Raw genomic sequence first — 21593 nt, forward strand, 5'->3', positions numbered from 1 at the left:
AAAACTAAACAGATCTAGAAAATTAGGGGGAAAATTCAAATTAAAGGAAAATAAAAAAAAACAATGTGGGTCTAAGATAAAAACAAAATAAACTTTGTAAAATTTTGACTTTATTTTAAACCGTTGAGGTTTTTGAATTCAAAATTGATGATAACTTCTATTTACAGTTTTGGAGTTTTTACTTTTTTGTTCTTTGTTTTCTCTTGCTATAAATACAAACACTGGATTCACGTTCTTTATTATGTGATTTTTTTTCTCAAAAAAATCATAGTTGAGTAATTTTCATTATGTTTCACGTCTTTCAGGTAACAATTTAAAATATTCTCTTTTTTTGATGAGTTTATTTCTTTGCACTATTTTTATAATAAAAATTTGAATGAAGAAAATATTCATTGTGAAAAAGAGTATCTTCATTTGAAAGATCCAAATTCTAACATAAGATTAAAATGAAGATATTGCAACTTAGTATCAAATAGAGTATATATATTGCAATTATATGAATGAAAACTCTTTCATCTCTTAGAATTAAAGTTTTACAAAAACACTTTAAATATAGTTATGTGTACACATAAGCAAGAAGAATCTTCTTAGTGTAAATTATCACTTAATTCATTAAATATAAATTAATTATTAGTTTGATTACTAATTTTCTTCTTCTTCTTCTTATTATTATTATACTTATTATACTTATAATTATAATATTTATAAGTATTAATATAATTATTGTAATTATAATTATCACACAACCTTTTCAGTTTCAAAAGGAAGTTACACACGTTCTTTATTTCCACAAAATATGTCTATGTCTGAGATAAAATTACATTTCTAAAACTCACTTGTTTACATTTACTTAAAATTTAAATTATTGTTAATTGTTTTAAAATTTTATATATAAAAATTGTGACAAAAAATATTACTACCAAATAATCAACAAACAATTGACATTTACAGTGCAACCCTTGAAAGTTTCATATTTTAAATAATAAAATATGTATTTAATAGTGTCCTTTAATTTTAACACTTTGCCATTTTATGTTTTATTTGATCCTCTTTACTTATTTTGATATGCGTTTGAAATTTACTTAATTTAATACAAGACATTTGAAATTAAATTTAGAATCAAATCAAAACGAAAGATAAAAAAAAAGAGAATAAATCAAATAAATAGAAAAAAAAAAGAGAACGAAACAATGAATAGGTAAAAAAAATGTTCTAAGGTAAAAACAATTTATTAACTTAATTTAATAAAAGATAAAGAAAATAAAATATTTTTTTAATAAATAAAAATTAATATTTAAACACATGGTAGGCGAGCGTGTACAAACACAACCAATTTGGTGGTTGAAGGTGACATTTCAGCACAAAAGGTGCAAAAATATGAAGAAGAAAAATTGAGTTAGGATGATAATATCGTTAAGTTTGAGTGTGTCGCTTGTCGACATTCATTTTCATGTGTCGATCATCATTCAATAGTTTTATTCTCCAAGTTAAATTAATAATGAATAAAATAAGTAGTAGAAACATAACAATCTAAAAGACTAATGTGATTATTTGTCCAAAGTCTTACAATGCTTTTATTTAAAAGATAAAAATATGAGAATATGACTATTAATTATTTAGAGATTATACTACGATAAAAAGTTTGTAAAAGAAAAATAATAAACATAATCTTAGCCAAAGAACGTGTAAGCATCACAAATATTTTCCAAAATTTTAGTTTTAAAAAGAAAAAACTATAATTGAGCATGAGTTGGAACTGGTCTCTTGTTTCCAGGTTTTTTCTTCTTAATCAACCATATATAATGACAATTTTGACAAATTTAAAGAAAGCATGACTCACTTGTCGGGCTTTATGTGTTTTCTTTTCTATAACCCACATAGGAACGGTGACCCTACCCTATAAAGTGAAAGAAATTAGACATTAATTACTTTGAAATAAATAATATTTTTAAGAAACTCATAAGTTTCATAGTAAAACCGTCTCCTGGAATAAGATGTATTTTCGCCAATAAAATTCATATCCAAATTGATCATTTCGTCATGTTCTTGAAAGTATTTCACATTCCACATTTTACAACTCATAAACCTAATTATTAAATTATCTGCATCCATAATTAACTCTTAAAAAGAGAAAAAGTTATTGACAATCCAATTGAAACCAAGAATTATAGATTAAGCAAACTATATTATGATATAGACTACGAAAAGATTAAAAAAAATAATTAAAAAATGTAATTGTGTATATATCAATACAAATTTTAAAAAATCATTGATAGAGAAATGTTCCAGAGTACAAGTTTCATGTTTGAAAAAGAATTATGTATAACTTATTTTCGAAAAATAAATTCAACTCAAAATTTATAGAAAAATAATTTTTAAAAAGATTCTCCACTTAATTTTTTTTTGTAAGAAATAAATAAAACATGTAATTTTTCAAAGACTTAAGCAATCAAATATTTGAAAGAAAACCCCAAGGGTGTTCGGGGTTTAATTCCCGCTTTGAGAAGAGTTTAAGCATTTGAAGCATCCGCTAACGTGTGGTTGACCTACGATTTGACTAAAACTTGACTAACTTTGGAAGTAAATAAAATAACATATTTTTTACTTGAAAGGAAATGAACATAATTTATAATTTATATCTCAATAAAGTATTAAATAAATATGTAAAATTTAAATACTTCAATTGAAACATAATAACTATCTTTTAGAAATTTAATTAAATTAAATTCAAATAAAACAAAGGTTAGAAAGCTAATACAAATAAACAAATAATAAGAAAAAGGAAGTAAAGTCAGAATTTGGGCTTTTGTACCAACATGTCCTAACTCTAAAAAAGAGTCAGCCACAAATAGATGGATTCCAACCCATTATCTTAAACTGGACCTGCTGTGCAAAACAAAAATTGGGCTTCGCCTATTCTCATGCCTAAAAGACTGAATATACACCGATTGTAAACCACTGTATACATGTTGTATTTGGTACTTATTTTTGTATATCAGATTGTATACCAAGTGTATATAGTCTAATTCAGCTTTGAATACATGTATTCATTTTTTGGCTCTGTATTTGTTGCACTCAATCCGTATATCAATATATACAGAGTGCATACGGATCGTATATCAGTTTATTTTCAGCTTTCCAAGACCTGTATTTTGCTTTTGGAACCTGTAATTCATTTTTTTCACTTGAACACTCAACAATAGGCAATAAATGAACTCCATTAGACTTGAATTAGATTTACATGCATAAAAATAAAATCACACAAAAACCATGTCCGATCCATGAGATACACGAAAATATTTGCATCTCGTAGTTGTACTCTCCAAAAATCGGTACAATAAATTAATATTGCATCGATTTTTGGAAAATACAACTAGGAGATGTAAATATGATATATCTACTCATGCAAGGGTTGGAACTTCATTAAGAAAAAAAGATTACTAATCATTAAATGATGAAAATAAAGGCTCATGAGCAAGAAGAATTCATAATATTTAACAAACACAAGCAAAGAGATTAACAAATAAACAAACAAAATGGTCATGAATTAAAGCTAAAGTATCATACCATCAAACCACAATATGCATGTTTTTAAAGTAATAACTAGTCCTAATTATATTCAAAACAAACCAACCAAACTAGAGTGATTAAATGAGTTCTGGCTACTTCATCACAAGTCCAAAACTAATTGTGAGTATGAAAAGTAAAGTTATACATATATGAAATTCTTCACTTATAAGCAAATGATAAGCTTTCAATTGCAATAACAAATCATTTAAGAACAATATTGACCACAATATATATTACTTTCAGCTAGATTGTACTCATAACACATATCCCGTCGAGCTCCAATTAATTCGAGCAGAAAAAACCTAAGCCTTTTTGAGCTCTTAATACATGTTTAAGTAGCTAATATCTTTTTAAGAAAATGCTCTATATTTTAGATGATAAATCAGTGTTCAAAAAAATCCCCTAAAACGTTAAAGGGAGGAAAGTATATATAGAGAGAAACAGGGAAGATTGAAGAGGGAAAATGAGGTCCAAATTCAAATAACAATTCCATTGAAAATCACGGAATTTGAATTCGATAAGATTTGACAACCAAGAATTAGTAGAAGAATTTCTGAAGGGAGCTGTCTGATCTTGAACAAGGACCAGCAAACACAAAGAGATGCCTCCACCTAGATGATTCTTAAAACAAATTCGTAAGAGAGGATAAGGGAGAAGAGGAGAGACACGCACTTCGTGCAATAATAAATTTTTAAATAGTAATAATATGTTAGTAATAAAAAATATAGTATAGAATCTATATATTAAAATTCAAGATTTAATCTAACTTTTATCAATACAATTGGTATAAGGGACAAGTGCCCCTCTAGACTAAAACAGAAATATTAGTGTACACATTCGTTTGAGGGGAAGTGATGGATGCATAAATTGGGCACAAGTCATTTTTAATTGGTAACTTTAAATTAGCCCTTTGGTATGTCTTCGTTAGTATGGCGGGTGGTTATCCACATGGATGACCCGGGGTTGATCCCCCCTCAATGTCTTCTGAGTCGAGAATGTCGCATAGGGATTGCCTAGTGCGGTTTACATTACCTGTGTAGTTTGCAGGCTATTACACAGTGGAGGGTTCACCCAGTGAGCACAAAGTGGTCACCCAAACAGCAGATGTTGTGGCATAGGTTGTAACGGCTAAGGATTTAGAATTTCTTAGGGTATAGGATTTAGCATTTAGGATTTCTTAGTGTTTGGTTTATTTAACGGTTTTAAGGGTTTAGGGTTTTGGCTTAAGATTTTCTAGAATTTTTTGGTTCAGGATTTTAAAAGGTTTTTATTTTATTTCTAATTAAGAAGACTTTCTAAGAGCTTAGGGTTTTTACAGGGTTTCAGGTTTTCAAAAGTTTAGGATTAAGGATTTTAAAATGTTTTTACATTTTGTTTTGGTCATTTCTAAGTTTTAGGGTTTCTTAGGGTTTAGGATTTCTTTGGGTATAGAGTTCAATATCTGGGGTTTAAGGTCTAGGTTTTCTATTTAAAAGTTTTTATCTTTGAAGTTTTAGGGCTTAAGCTTTTGTAAAAAAAATTAGGTCGAGTGTTTTTTTACGTTTAAGGTTTAGGGTTTTCAAGATTTTTATGATTTTTTACGATTTTGGGGTTCATGGGGTTCGGTTTCATTGGGTTTATAAGAGCTTAAGTTTTTGTAAGATTTTTTTAGGTTAAGAGGTTTTTTTTACTTAGGTTTTTTAAAGATTTTTTAGGATCATTACCGTTTTTACGATTTAGGAGTTCTAAGGGCTTAGGGTTTTATATTAATGATTTTTGTTAGGGTTTGTTTTAAGGGTTCTTTGTTTGGGTTTTAAAGGTTTTTATCGAGTTTTTGTGTTTGATTTTTCCTAGGATATGAGGTTTCTTAGGGTTTAGAGTTGGAAGTTTATCCTTAAGGTTTAGGGTTTAGGTTTGACATTTAAGGTCTCCTAAGTTTTTTTAAGGGTCTTTTAGGTTGTAGGATTAAGGGATTAGGTTTGATATGTTTAAGATTATTTAGAGATTTTAAAGTTTTCTTTTGTTGTTCTCAGGGTTTGGAGTTTCATAGAGTTTACGATTTTAAAAATATTGTTTTTAGGATAAGTTATGGTATAGGGCTTAATGTTTATTAGGCTATTTAAGGTTAAGGTTTTAGGGTTTGTAAAAGGTTTTTTTCTAGACTTTTTTAAGGTTGCATAGGGTTAAGGGCATTCGAGTTTTTTAGGTATAAGGTTTCTTAAGGTATATATTTTAGGATCTTAGGTTTTAGGGTATTAGGGTTTGTTTATAAGGGTTTAAGGTTGAGAGTTTTTTTTAGGATTTACGATTTAGTGTTTCTTCTTGTTTCTTAGCGTATGTCAGGGTTTCTTGGTTGCTTCAGGGTTTAGAAAGATTTTAGGGGTTTAATGATTTTTTTAAAGGTTTCTTTATGGTTAAGGTTAAGGACAAAGGTTTAATGTTTAGTAGGTATAGGGTTTCGAGTTTTAGGTAAGAGTTTTTTTTAGGATTTAATCGTCTTTTTTAGGTTTATCATTTTTATGATTAAGGTTTTTAAATGTTGTAAGGGTCTCTCAAGTCTTTTTAAGATTTTGGATTTCTTATGATTTAGGGTTATGTAGGATTTTATGTTTAAGATGTTGGTTTTAAAGAGATCTATTGTGTGTTTTGTGGTATTATAGTTTTAAGGGTATTAAAGGTAGGCTTAGGGTTTACTGTGTGTTTTGTGGTATTAAAGGGTTATATTTCTTTGACGGGTGATCGGGTCTTAGAATCCTCAGGAAAGTGTAAAGGGTTGCATTATGGTTAAGAGTTGAAGATTTAGAGTTTCTTAAGATAAAGGATTTTCTGTTTGGGCATGCTTAAGGTTTTCAAAGTTTTTTTTAGGTTTAGAGGAATTTTTCGGTATAGGTTTTAGACGGTTTTTAGGATTTTTATAGTTTTTTACAATTTAAGGGTTTAAGGTTTAGGGTTTTTAAAGGGGTTTTACAGGGTTTAGGGTTTTACACTTGGCTTTTTAAATGTTTATAGTTTTTTTTTTAATTCTTAAGAGTTAGAAGCCCTAAGGTTTATGGTGAAGGGTTTAGGATTTGTTAGGTATAGATTTTTAGCATTTAGGATTCTTAGAATCTAGGTTTTATGTTTAGGTTTTTTATTTAAGTGTTTTTAAGATTTAAAGTTTAGGGCTTAAGTTTTTGTAGATATTTTTTAGGTTTAGAGTGTTTTTAGGCTAGGGTTTTAGAATGTTTTTTCAAGATTTTTACAGTTTTTTTACGTTTAAGGGTTCTTAGGGAAGGTTTCTTTGGGTTTAGGGCTTACGATTTTAGACTTAGAATTTTTTAGGGGTTAGGGGTTTTAAAGGCTTTTTTAGGTTTATTGTTTTAAAGGTGTTTTTTAGGGTTAAGGATTTTTTAGGGTAGAGTTTCTTGGTATTTCATAAAGCTTGGGGTTTAGCGTTTTTCCTGAAGGAATAGGGTTTAAAGTGTTTCTTAGGTTTTAGCCTGTATGATTTAAGGTTTTTAGAGGTTTTTGATTTCTTAGGTTTTGGCTTCTAAAAGTTTTTTAAAATTAGATTGAGGTCACTTGTACTCCTAGGTTCCTTGTTACGTCAACAGGTAACCTCGGAGGGCGACAAAAACTAATTCTGAATAAAAAGTCTCTAACTACTAGAGATGCTGGGACATGCCCCCAGCTAACTCTATCAAAACTAAAACTAAAATGGAAAACTGAATATAAAATATGTCAATCGTCCTCGAAGAATGAGGACTTACCACTGATATTGTTGAATACAAATGGGGAGATGATCTCCAAGTGATTTGAATGTTGAGGACCTGACCTACATCAGGAGAAGAAGTAGCGTAGAGTGTGTGTTAGTACTTGAAAGGTACTGAGCATGCATGATAGGATAAAGTTGAACAAATATGTATAACTCAACACAAAGCATATTGAACAATGATAAAATGTGAACATGATGTATACGGGTTTAAGAATTTGGTTAAGGGTTTTTAGGTTAGGATTCAAAGCTTCAGTTTTCCTAAGATTTTTTTAGGTTAAGAGCTTTTTTTTATCTAGGATTTTAAAATATTTTTTAAGATCATTATTATTTTTACGGTTTAGAGGCTTTTAGGGCTTAGGGTTTTTGATTAAGGGATTTTTAGTTTTAGGGTTTTTTTTAATGCTTTGAAGGGTTTTTTAGTGTTAAGTTTTTCCTAGGATTTAGGGTTTCAAATGGCTTAGGGTTGAGAGTTAGCATTTAAGATTTCCAAGGCTTATTTTGGGTCTTTAATGGTGTAGGGTTTAGGGTTTTCTAGGGTTTCAGGTTTTAGGTTTAAGATTTTTTAAGGATTTTTTAGGTTAAGAGTTTATGAAGTTCTTTTTTGTTGTTTTTAGGGTTCAGGTTAAACACTTGGTGTTTTTTTGTATTTAGGGTTTGCTTAGGATAAGTTAGTTTTAGTTTTAAAGAGTAATAGATTAGGTTAAGGTTTTTTTTAGGATTTAGGGTTTAATATCTTAGGTTTTAGGGTATTAACATTTACGATTTAGTGTTTCTTGAGTTTCTTAGCTTATGTTAGGGTTTCTTGGTTAAAGGTTAAGGGCTTAGAACTTTAGGTTTAAAGATTTTTTTTTTACCTTTTTCAGTGTTTATGATATTTATAATTGTGTTTTAAAAGTTTTTGGGGTTGCTTAGATCTTTTTAAGATTTTAGATTTCCAAAGATTTACGGTACTTAGGATTTTATGTTTAGGGTTTTCTTTAAGGGCTTAGGATTTTAAATGGACTTATTGTGTTTTTTGGGGTATTATAGTTCTAGGGATTTAATAGGGTTTTAGGGTCTAGGTTTTCTTAGTGTTTCATAAGGTGTTGCGTTTAGGATTTAGCCTTATAGTTTTGAGTATGGATCTATAGTTTCTTAAGGTATAGGATTTAACATTTAAGATTTCTCAGGGTTTGGTTTTTTAAGGGTTTTTAGGGTTGAAGATTTCTAAGGTTTTTCAACGTTTAGAGGAATTTTTAGGTTTAGGGTTTCTAGGATTGTTATGATTTTTTAATGATTAAATGGTTCTTAGAGATTTGAATTTTTTTAGGGCTTTTAAACATTTACTGTTTAAGGTTTTTATATATTTTTTAAGGTTTTTTATTTCTTAAGTTTTAAGGTTTCCTTTGTTTAGCCTTAAGGATTAGGGTGAAGGGTTTAAGGTTTCTTAGGATTTAGAATTTTAGGTCTAGGTTTTTAATTAAGAGTTTTTTAAGGTTCAAGGTTTAGGACTTATGTTTTTGTAAATTTTTTCAGGTTTAAAGTTTTTTTAAGGTTTAGGTTTTCAAAGGTTTTTTCACGATTTTTTACGATTATAGGGTTCTTAGGGTTTAGGGTTTAGGATTTTATTATATTTAGGAATTTTTTAGGGGGTAGGGGTTTTAAGAGTTTTTTAGATATGGTGTTTTTAAAAGCTTTTTTAGGGTTTTTGACTTCTTAGGGTTTAGGGTTTTTCCGTAAGGTTTAGGGTTTCGTAGGGGTTTAGATTTCTTAAGGTAAGGTTTTAAAGACTTTTTAAGGTGTTGATCTATCTATTATGCTTTTATGATTTGCCAACTCTCAAGGTAACCTCAGGGCGTGACAAAAACTATGTCTCAATAAAATCCTCGAACTGAATAGAGATGTTGGGACACATGCCCCCAACTAACTCTAAAAAAATCTAAAACTTAAATGGAAGATTGACTATAAAACATACATGTCAATCGTTCTCAAAGAATGAGGACTCACCACAGTATTGCTTAATACGGATCGAGAATCGATCTCCACGTGATCTGAATGTTGAGCACCTGAACCTACATCACGAGAAGATGTAGCGTAGAGTATGTGTCAGTACTTGAGAGGTACTGTACAAAGCATATTGTACAATTGATATATCTTAAACATCAATAGTTCTAAAGTTTTTGGAAGTCACTACAACGACAATCACAATTCTACAACAACTAGCTGGTCAATTAGCTGCATTGAGAAGTTACAAGGAAGGAATTATAAAATAATGGATCAAGAATATGTAAGGGACAATTAATTACCTTGCTCAAATATGCTAGCATTTAAATCAACACCAATACAATTCTTGCTCCTTCTGCAGCCTTACCAAATGAGATAAGATCATTAGAAAGATTAACAGATATATGGATAAAAAAACATAACAAGAAAGTTATTTGCCATGTGAAGAATACTCATAGCTCACCTACAACCCCGGTCAAAAATTTAGCCACACTTGAACCTTTTGTTGGTTTAGCAAATGAACCTTTTGTTGGTTTAGCAACATTTAAAGTTGCTCCAAGGCTTTGAAAAATATCTGCAAATGAATGAATGAACGTCCTATAATAAGCTTGTGTAAACCATCTCAATAGATATAACAAAAAAGACTCAACAGCAAAGTAAAATCTAATTAGAATCTATTAAAGAGGAATTGAAGCAAGCAAGCACAACAAAGCTTCTGATGGTTTCATTCCTTGAATAGGAAGGAAACAAGTCACCTTCAAAGAACAAGATTATCTGTAGTGACTTTTTTTGGGAACTGATAAGGTAAAGTGACTTTTCAAAGAGAAATGAGTAATTTTTACGGAATAATCACAATAGGCCTTTAATTGTAGTGTGGCTCCAAAAGCGATCAAAATGCTACAAGATTGCCCTTCCCATATACTTGGGAAGTCATTGGTTGAAAAGAGACATCAAATGGAGAAGGGAAGCTAGAAGATTTGACCATTCCACAATATTGATATATTTTTAGATCTTAAAAAAACTAGATTCATTAATTATTAGCAAGTGAAAGATCGATCTCTTGGAACCAATACTCTAATACTATTGGAAGATTTGTAATAGAGCATGGTTGAGACCAATGTGGAAATACGAATGCGAGATCCACAATCTTTGGAAACGGAAGACCCCATGCCTTATTGAACAAATACACAAAAATAAGTATATTTAAAATTCTCCTAATTCTTTCTTAGAAGTTCCTATATTCTCTTAGTTGAAAACATAATACACCTAACCTTAGGAACTGCGTCAATAGCAACCAACTTTTCAACAACAATGATTACCAATTTGCATAGGTCTGGTAGTTTTGGCCCTTCTTTGTTAACAGTTAAACTTAACCATAGAGATTTAATGGAAATCTAACGAGAAAGTATAGATCAAGACTACATGGCGTCTCAATTCTAATTCAAGTTTCTTCAATAAATAAATGTGCTATAATATGAAGCATGATACCAAAAATTAATCGTCTAGATGCAGGCTTTTCTACAGTTTAAATATAATTCTATCAGAGCCATACAATATTCTTCCATAACACAGTGACATTTGAGCTACAACTGCCACGCATTGAAAGAAAACAATGAATAGGAGAGCAAAAACCACCTGGAATATGTTGTTGGCATTAGCAAAGTTTCTAGAACTTTTGAAGAATGGATTCATCTGGAGCGTACCCAAAAAGCTCTGTGGATGCAAGGGTTGCTTTTCTGAAACAACCACCATTGTTCCATTGTTCTGGAAAAAAAACACAAAGCTAGACCAAGAAAAACAACAAACTCAATTAACCAAAAGAGAATAAAAGGCACTGACAAGAGACATGTTAGAAAGAATAAAATCTAATAATCTAAACAAGTAAATTATAGCAGTTGTGTATTGGCAAGACTAAGAAAAAGAATTACTCAAACTAATGCACCCACCTCGTCATCAATACTTCTGAAGTTTTTGAGAATTCTGCAAGATCTTTATGCAAGCTTTCAATGGGTATTTTCCTTGACAATTGAAGTTCATACAACCTGTTCAAGTCAACAAGCAGTGAGTATTCATCATCACCATCACCATCACCATCCTTTAACGACGACAATTGTACATTTGACCAAGCTGCATCAATAAAACAATCACCTTTAATTTGTTAAGGGCACATACATCAACTTCTATCATAGAAGATTTAAGTTTGATAATGAGCTCATCTTCAATCCCCTTTGATTTGTTAAGGACCGAGTCCTGTAATTCAGTAGCACAGAAGTTCAATTCTTTTACACAAGATTCTACGAGCTTCCTTCTCACCATTTTGAAAAAATGCCTCTTTCACCAGAAAGACAGAAGATCTAAAATCCTGGAAAGCAAAAGAAAGCAGCTTTTAGTTACCAGTTCAAAATAAATTATTTCATATGGGTCGAAAGTGAATATGATATCACATTCATTTTTATTGAAGTCATATATTAAATCAAAAAAAATGGTGTTGTTTCACTTGATTTACGCTAAAACCAAAGTAAAGTAACCTTATTATGAAAATATTACTACAACTTGGAGAGAAGATTTAACATGGTCTCTCATTGGTGTTCTTGACTTCCTTTAAAATTCAATTTGGTAATTTTATTTATCCAGAGGTGAAAACCAACTCTTCAAGCATAGGGTAACTATCATATCATATATTTATATAAAAGAGAACCCTAGGCCAGCCAACGTGGCGCCACCACAATCAAGAATTCCTTTTTAAATTATTTATTTTCAAAACTAGCCTTCCTTTTTCTTGAAAAGATGGGACTTTTATGAAAAATAATCTTTAATGAAGAGTTATGACTTATATGAAAAGTTGTGACTTTATGAAGAGTTGCGACTTTTATCAAAAGCTGTGAGTTTTATGAAAAGTTGCGACTTTAATGAAGAGTTGCGACTTTATGAAAAGTTGCAACTTTATGAAAGATTGTGAAGTTCCCTATGGGCCGTAATTTTTCAAAATAGTTATAATCTTTCTGATAAGGCACAATAAAGATTTGTTCACACTACCCTAAGTTGTCTATAAATAGTTGAATTTTCTCTCATTTTTAAACAACAAAAATTCTGATCTTCTTCTTCTACTTTCGAAAAATTTAATATTCGTGTTGACTGACTTAATAACCACAACTTTTGTATCAATAGGTTGGTGAATAGCATTGTTCCATCCTGAGAGGATATAATGCTTTAAACCTCTGATATTGAAGGGGAATAATTTTCTTAAAGGAAAGTTGTGCATTCAGTATCAATTTTTTTCTTTCTATTGCATTATGTTTCTACATATCTTGGTATGTTTTTTTACACTCATTAATTTATTCTTACGATATTAATTGTTGTTTTTGAGTACATGTTTTAAACTCCTGCAAAGTTATTGTCTCCGGTTATATTGAACATATAACACATATATTACATATATTCATTGTGAAGAATATAATTTATTATACTCAGTTCCAAGAATTCATGTATTGATATTTTATATTAAATTCAATAACTTAAAAGTACCATATATAATATTATATATTATCTATTTTTAAATAGATTGAAATTTCTCACTTATCAATTGAAGAAATTCATTATGCAAGTTCAGAAGTTTTAATTGTTTTCATGTTCAAGCGTAATTTTTTTTTTTTTTGAATATGTTAACAATCTATTGAATTTTCTCCTAAGACGTATATCAAAAATGTGTAATCTATGCAACTTAAATGTTTTTTTTTAATTATGAAATGCCTTTGTATATATGTTTATATTTACTTCTTTATGTTTCTTTTAATGTTGATTAAAGAACCAATGATTTATTATTTCCTCAATATTTCATTCATTAGAGGTTCTTGAGTTATGTGATAATGAAAAATAATCAAATTCATGTTGAAATATTCCTAATATTTTCTAAGAACCTATTTTTAACATTATATTTAATGTATGAATAATTAGAAAAAAAATATTTGCAAGGTTAATGTAATTAATATTTATAAACGCGCAGAGCGCGGGCAAATTACCTAGTTCTTCCTATAGTTTGAAATAATTATATATATTTTTTTATTAAATAATAATTTCATATTGGATACACCTAAACACATATATTTTTGTTACCAAATACACTAAAATAGGGAGAGAGGTGAAATATGAAAAAATGCACGTGAGATCCTCAAATACATGCAAATCACACTAGATACATGTAGATACATGGAGAGAGGCGTGCAAACTGATTTCGACAAATACCACCATTATAAAATAAAAGGAAAAAGTACAGAGAAGAGAAAGAGTGTAGACTCATCATCTGACTATTAATTTTGGGGATTCAAGATTGTGCAAGTTATAAAAATGGCTTTCCAATTTTGTTATTTCATCTTTTCTTTGTTTTTCCAATTTGGCTTTCCTTGGTTCAGTGATTATATGTTTAGGATCATGTCTTCTCTGATTGAGATATGGTAAGAACTATGTTGCTAAATAACAACTTACACAAGTTTTGTACAAGAACTATCCTTCCAGTTGATGCATGCTATATATATATATGACCAAATTTGAGTTTTTATCCTTGTCATGCAGTTTTGGAAATAATATATAAGCACATGAACATCAATGGGATACTTACTGCATCATAATGAATATACATTCCCAAGTTCAACAACTTACAAGTAATAGTTATCTGTTGATATAACAAAAACAATTGACCTTGCAATTTTTTAAAGTACATGCACACAACATTCCTCTTTCAGTGACATTGATATTGGAAAAACAAGTTTCATATTAACATCTATGTATATTGTTGGATAGAAGATTGTTATTTTTTACAAAAGCATTTCTTAAAGTACATGGCCACCACACACGCTGGTGGCCTCACAAGAACACATAGTGAAACAGCACTCTTTTGATAAGCTACGAGTACCATCAGTCAACAAAAAACCTATTACTATAAAACCTGTTACTTATCTTCACGGAGAGCCTAGAGTGATTTGCGAGGAAGTGGAGATGATACAGAGCGAGAATGCAATATGCGATAATCAGACAATTGTCATAAGGATGGCCGAACATTCACGACCTACGCAGATTGATCCCAAAACAATACGAGCTGAAGGTGAATGCAATATAGGCCTCTTGAGCAACAACACGTTGATCAGGACATTTAATTTGGAGGACTACGTGAGCCTACTCTCAAAGCCAGCTTTTTATATTGCACATCGAAAATTGGACATATATATACCCCATGAGGACTTCGAAGTGGGAGTAATTATTTGATCCGAAGGAGGAAATCACATGCATCTCTTTTCCATCCTTGCCACCAAATTTTTTTGGGAAGGAGTCAATATTTTCGTTATTAGCAGGCAGCGGTTGGAAAGCCTCTCCAGGTGGATCTTGCTATAAAAGAATTAAACTAGGCCAAGTTGCTCAAGGGTTAAAGTTGAAGTAGATCTACGAAATTTCCCCAAAAGGATTTATGTGGGCATTAGAAAACAAACAGGAGAGATTACGGAGAAGGATACAACAAGATCATGACGATCAGCAGTGCTATGTCATCCACCCGAAACTATATCCTAATAAGGAGGAAAAAACTACAGGAAAGGAGGAGATGAATCAACCAAAAGAGGCTACAGAGAAGAACAAGGAAGATGGACAATTCACTTAGCAGAAGACAAAGAAAAATTGAAGGGAATGGCAATATGAAAGAAGAAAACCAGAAAAAGTGTGGTGTAAGAAACCTGAGTAACAAACAAATGTAGACATAACGACAAATCAGTTTGCGGCCTTGGCAAAACAAGAACCTGATCAGAAAGAGGAGGAGGTAGAGAGTGCCCAAAACAACAAGAAGATTAATACTACAGAAGGGAAAGGGAAGACGGAAGAAACTACAAAAGGCTGGGTGAATGACACTTTCTTTTAACAAAAATAACAACTATGGGAGAGGATAAGAGTTGTTAACAGATTGGAGAAGCCTGCACATCATGTTTGATGAAATTGACGAGTCCTAACTCGAAGAGGGACGTAGGAAAGAGGTGGATGATGAGTAAAGTTCAAACAAAAATAATGAGGCAGTTTTTGAGAGAGGGGAGAACTGCCAGCCAGAGGGTAGAATTAATGAAGTGACTCCAAAAAAGAATGGGAAGAGTGGGACGGTATTCCTGATGGTCAAGAATTGATAGAAGATCAAGTAAAAAAGAGAAAAGATACAGAAGAGGATGAAGATCAAGAAACAGAGACTTATCACCCCGGCAAATGGATAACATGAAGAGTGGAAATAAAACAATCCCTCTTCAAGTTAGAACAAGGCGTAGTAAAGATAAGTTATAGTGATCAATGATTGGAAGTACTATCTTTTGGAATATTATGTCTGTTTACACACAAAAAGCTTTTGAGAGGCTAATAGACCTAAATATAACACATCAATACTCATTTATAGCTCTTATGGAACCTTTTCAAGGACCACATATGATAGGAAAATACCAAAATAATTGGCTTCAAGAATGCTTTTTGTAAATGTACATCAAAGATTTAGTTGTTTTTGGAGGAGAGATGAGTGTAAAATGTAATGATGTGGAGCTTTTAATCATTGTAATATATGAAAGATGTAATGATGATGACAAACTTGAATTATGGGAATCCATATGGAGGAGATAGCAGGACAATGTCGAAAACAAGGCGGGCTACCTTTCTTACAGCAAGAAGCATTGGACTTTACACAATGCATCAAAAATTGTGGTCTAGTGGAAATAAAATACTCAGGAAATAATTTTACATGGTGGAAGAAAGAATAGAGGAGCATTGTATTTTCAAGAGACTCGTTAGAATGTTGTAAAATTAGGAGTTAATGAACCTATTTCCGTCATCTGAGGTACACCACTTAACCAAAAGATCATGCGCCCTTGCACTTTATTTGTAATACAGAGGAAGAACCAGTGGTGAAGCCTTTTATATTCCTAAATTTTTGGACAAAACACCACCAATTTAAGTGACTGATTGAGGACAATTGGAAAGTAAACTTTGTGGGGAACCCCTTTCTAGTATTGATATATTTCTCTTATAGAGTATTTTCCCCCACAATATCAATAAACTATTGCACCCTCCCCCACCCCAAAAAAATAACTTGATTTCCTAGAAGTAGCTTTTAAGCAGTAGAGATATAAAAAAAAAAGTATGTCTGTGATAAAATAAATCATAGATAAACCCCGTAGCTGTTAAACACAGGCAATCTCATGTTTTTACTAGAGATCTTGAAAAGAGAAATCAGAAAAACATAGACAACTCCACCGATAGATACTAATTAACCAGCATCCTACAAGAACATGATAAGAGCAAGTGAGCTTAAGGACAGAGCATACCTTCATCTTTTCATGAGTCTCATTAACAATTTCACCATCCTTCTTCTTCCTCCAATGGTGACCATTACGGAAATCTCGTAGTACTTTCCAAATTCCGATCAAATAGAAACATGGAACCACCTGAAACCAAAAAGCTATATTAGTTAAAAATTCTTTTTTTTTTTTAAAAAAAAAAAGGGAAGTCGCTTGGGCATCTATAATGATGAACTGGAGTTGGAGTGGGAGGCCGTTGATGTAAGATGTCCTACAACTACCAAGAATTAGTTGGCGATAACAAAGCTTCCAGAACTTTTGAAGAATGGATTCATCTGGAGTAGCAGAGCTACAGTGGATGCAAAGGTTGCTTTTCTGAACAGCCACCACCATTGTTCTGAAATAATACAACCTAGACCAAGAATAACAGCAAACTCAATCAATAAAAAGAGAACATAGAATGCACTAACATGATAAAAACATAGAAGTTTGGAATAATGGTTACCATACATGCAAGTTGACTTGCACGAAGACCTTCCAGAGATTTCGTAGTCAGGAAGATCACAAGTTGTTCAAACAAGGCACTGCGCTTGGAGATAAAGGAATATGTAGATTGTTCCAGGACTGATCCAGAGTTTATGATAGTGTGTAGGTATGCAGATACATGTTCAGAAGCAGAAATCCAATAACCTAAACAGTAAGCCAAAGAAGTTGAGCATAGACAAAAATACAGGAAAAAAAAAAGAAATTTTCAAATTACAGTATACCCACCTTGTCATCAATACTTTCTTTGGAAGATCTCGAAAGTCTCTGCAAAATCCTTTTTTTTGATAACCGAGAAATCCATTTGTGACTTGCCCTTTGGACCAATCATAGCCTTCTAAACTTGGTACCTCCCCCCCTTTACCCCCGCCCCACTCTCTTAGCCCCCGGCCCCCCTTTAACCCCCATTCGAGACCCCTTTAGCCCCCCCCCCCCCTCCCCCTTGCCACGACACCTTCGGAACCCACACCTCCACACCCTTACCCCCATACCCCCCAGCCTTACCCCCTTCACCATACCCACCATTACCCCCAAAACCCCATCCCCTACCCCCTTCCCACCCTTTTCCCTTACCCCACATCCCTTCCCTCCACCTACCTATACCCCCCTTAACCCGTACCCTTTCCAAAACCACCCTAACCCTTCCCCTACCCACCCATACCCCACACCCCCTTCCTCTACTCACCCTTGCTTACCCCTTCCACTACCCCCTCCCCTTCCTTACCCCACTAACCCTTTCTTACCCCCCCCCCCCCTTCCCCTACCCCCTTTTCACCCACCTCCCGTACCCCCCCCCCCTTCCCCTACCCCCTTTTCACCCATCTCCCTTACCCCCCCCCCCCCCTTCCGCTACCCCCTTTTCACCCATCTCCCTTACCCCCCCCCCCCCCCCCCCCTCTTCCCCCTCAAACCCTTTCTTAACCGCCCCCCCCCCCCCTCCCTATCCCCTTATACCTTACCCCTCTTCCCCTACCCCCTTCTCCCGTACCCCCCCCCTACCCTTTTCACCCTTCTCCCTTACCCCCCTTAGCCCCCGGCCCCCCTCTAAACCCCATTCCAGACCCCTTTAGCCCCCCCCCCCCCCCCCCTTGCCACGACACCTTCCGAACCCACACCTCCACACCCTTACCCCCATACCCTTCCAAACCCCCCAGCCTTACCCTCTTCACCATACCCACCATTACCCCCACAATCCCATCCCCTACCCCCTTCCCACCCTTTTCCCTTACCCCACATCCCTTCCCTCCACCTACCTATACCCCCCATAAACCGTACCCCTTCCAAACCCACCCTAACCCTTCCCCTACCCACCCATACCCCACACCCCCTTCCTCTACTCACCCTTGCTTACCCCTTACACTACCCCCTCCCCTTCCTTACCCCACTAACCCTTTCTTACCCCCCCCCCCCTTTCCCCTACCCCCTTTTCACCCATCTCCCGTACCCCCCCCCCCTTCCCCTACCCCCTTTTCACCCATCTCCCTTAACCCCCCCCCTTCCGCTACACCCTTTTCACCCATCTCCCTTACCCCCCCCCCCCCCTTCCGCTACACCCTTTTCACCCATCTCCCTTACCCCCCCCCCCCCCCCTCTCCCCTATCCCCTTATACCTTACCCCTCTTCCCCTACCCCCTTCTCCCGTACCCCCCCCCCCCCCTACCCTTTCACCCTTCTCCCTTACCCCCGCCCCACCCCCTATCTTACCCCTTCCCCTACCAACCCTTTCTTACCCCCCCCCTCTTCCCCTACACCGTTATCCCTAACTCCTTTTCCCCCTACTCCCCCTCCCTTTCCCTACCACCTTTCTTACCCCTTCCCCCACCAACCCTTTCTAACCCCCCCCCCCCCCTCCTTTTTCACCCTTCTCTCTTACCCCCGCCCCCCTCTTCCCCTACTCATACCCCCCACCCTCTCCCTTACCCCCCACCCCGTTCCCATACCCCTTATACCCCTTCCCCTACCCATACCCCTTACACTTCTTCCCCTACCCATACACCACACTTCTTTCCCCACACTTTCCCCTTCCCCTATCCACCATCCATACCCCTTACACCGCTTCCCCTACCCCTCAACCCCCTCCCCTTCCCACGCTTCCCCCTTACCCCACCTCCTCCCCTACCCTTCTTAAACCCCTTCCCCTTTTTCACCCTTCTCCGTACCCCCCCCCCCCTTCCCCTACCCCCCTTCACCCTTACCTCCACCCCCTTCCCCTACCCATTCCCCCCACCCCCTTACCTACCCAAATGCCCCCGCCCTTTCTCCCTACCCATACCCCTTACCCCCCCCCCTTTTTCCAACCTTCTCTCATACCCCACCACCGCCTCCCCCCCCCCTCCCCCCGCCCCCTTCCTCTACCCACCCACCCTTTCCCCTTCCAACCCCCCTTCCCGGTTACCCCCTACCAACCCTTTTCTTACCCCCCCCCCTCCCCTACCCTCTTTTCACCAATCTCCCTTACCCCACCCCCCCTTTCCTTACCCCCTACCCCTTCCCCCACAAACCCTTTCTTATCCCCCTCCCTCCCCTATCCCCTACCCCCTTCTCCCGTACCCCCCCCCCTACCCTTTTCACCCTTCTCCCTTACCCCACCCCTATCTTACCCCCCCCTCCTTTCCCCCACCCCACCCCCTATCTTACCCCTTCCCCTACCAACCCTTCCTTACCCCCCCTTTCCCCTAACTCCTAACCCCTTTTTCCCCTACCCCCCCCCCCCTCCCTTCCCCTACCCCCTTTCTTACCCTTTCCACTACCCCCCCTCCCCTTCCGTACCCCTTCCCCACTAACCCTTTCTTACCCCCCCCCCCTTCTCCTACCACCCCCCTTTCTTAGCCCCCCCCCCCCTACCCCTTCCCCCAAATACCCTTTCTTACCTCCCCCCTCCCCTATCCCCTTATACCTTACCCCCCTTCCCCTACCCCCTTCTCCAGTACTCCCCCCCCCCCCCCCCACCCTTTTCACCCTTCTCCCTTACCCAACCCCACCCCTATCTTACCCCTTTCCCCTACCAACCCTTTCTTACCCCCCCCCCCCCCTCTTCCCCTACCCTGTTATCCCTGACTCCTTTTCCCCCTACTCCCCCTCCCTTTCCCTACCACCTTTCTTACCCCTTCCCCCACCAACCCTTTCTAACCCCCCCCCCCCTCCTTTTTCACCTTTCTCTCTTACCCCCGCCCCCCTCTTCCCCTACTCATACCCCCCACCCTCTCCCTTACCCCCCACCCCGTTCCCATACCCCTTACACCCCTTCCCCTACCCATACCCCTTACACTTCTTCCCCTACCCATACACCACACTTCTTTCCCCACACTTTCCCCTTCCCCTATCCACCATCCATACCCCTTACACCGCTTCCCCTACCCCTCAACCCCCTCCCCTTCCCACGCTTCCCCTTTACCCCACCTCCTCCCCTACCCTTCTTAAACCCCTTCCCCTTTTTCACCCTTCTCCGTACCCCCCCCCCCCTTCCCCTACCCCCCTTCACCCTTTTCCCTTACCTCCACCCCCTTCCCCTACCCATTCCCCCCACCCCCTTACCTACCCAAATGCCCCCGCCCTTTCCCCTACCCATTCCCCCCACCCCCTTACCTACCCAAATGCCCCCGCCCTTTCCCCTTACCCATCCCCCCCCCTTTTTCCAACCTTCTCTCATACCCCACCACCGCCCTTTCCCCCCCCCCCCCTTCCTCTACCCACCCACCCTTTCCCCTTCCAACCCCCCTTCCCTGTTACCCCCTACCAACCCTTTTCTTACCCCCCCCCCCCTCCCCTACCCTCTTTTCACCAATCTCCCTTACCCCACCCCCCCTTTCCTTACCCCCTACCCCTTCCCCCACAAACCGTTTCTTATCCCCCTCCCTCCCCTATCCCCTACCCCCTTCTCCCGTACCCCCCCCTACCCTTTTCACCCTTCTCCCTTACCCCACCCCTATCTTACCCCCCCCCCTCCTTTCCCCCACCCCACCCCCTATCTTACCCCTTCCCCTACCAACCCTTCCTTACCCCCCTTTCCCCTAACCCCTAACCCCTTTTTCCCCTACCCCCCCCCCCCCCCCCTTCCCCTACCCCCTTTCTTACCCTTTCCACTACCCCCCTCCCCTTCCGTACCCCTTCCCCCACTAACCCTTTCTTACCCCCCCCCCCCTTCTCCTACCCCCCTTTCTTACCCCCCCCCCCTACCCCTACCCCCAAATACCCTTTCTTACCTCCCCCCCTCCCCTATCCCCTTATACCTTACCCCCCTTCCCCTACCCCCTTCTCCAGTACTCCCCCCCCCCCACCCTTTTCCCTAACCCCCCCTTACCCAACCCCACCCCTATCTTACCCCTTCCCCTACCAACCCTTTCTTACCCCCCCCCCCCTTCCCATACCCCCCTTATCCCTAACCCCTTTTTCCCCTACCCCCCCTCCCTTTCCCTACCCCTTTCCATACCCCTTCCACCACCAACCCTTTCTTA

The 21593-nt window shown here is 37.0% G+C and overlaps 1 protein-coding gene across 21 annotated transcripts in view; it reads right to left on the reverse strand.

Annotated features, from left to right (window-relative positions):
* The window catches only part of LOC101251981 (uncharacterized), a 60414-nt gene extending 42889 nt beyond the window's left edge, over window positions 1-17525 (reverse strand). For 3 of the 21 annotated variants that reach the window (XR_011221255.1, XR_011221254.1, XR_011221256.1), the window contains exons 1-11: window positions 17368-17525; window positions 17107-17286; window positions 16878-17008; window positions 16624-16743; window positions 11435-11648; window positions 11233-11328; window positions 10922-11069; window positions 9750-9860; window positions 9589-9648; window positions 9290-9354; window positions 7299-7363 (exon numbers count right to left, since the gene is read on the reverse strand). The gene's annotated coding sequence lies outside the window, so the exon portion shown is untranslated. Of the gene's footprint in view, window positions 1-2625; window positions 3193-3716; window positions 4192-4279; window positions 4603-6056; window positions 7364-9289; window positions 9355-9588; window positions 9649-9749; window positions 9861-10921; window positions 11070-11232; window positions 11329-11434; window positions 11649-16623; window positions 16744-16831; window positions 17009-17101; window positions 17287-17367 lie in introns of those variants that run through there. The other 18 variants (XR_011221267.1, XR_011221268.1, XR_011221270.1 and 15 more) reach the window with 18 other exon arrangements.
* Window positions 17526-21593: the final 4068 nt, after the last annotated feature.

The sequence above is a fragment of the Solanum lycopersicum genome, chromosome 5 (genome assembly GCF_036512215.1).
Source record: "Solanum lycopersicum chromosome 5, SLM_r2.1".
Classification (NCBI taxonomy): Eukaryota; Viridiplantae; Streptophyta; class Magnoliopsida; order Solanales; family Solanaceae; genus Solanum; species Solanum lycopersicum.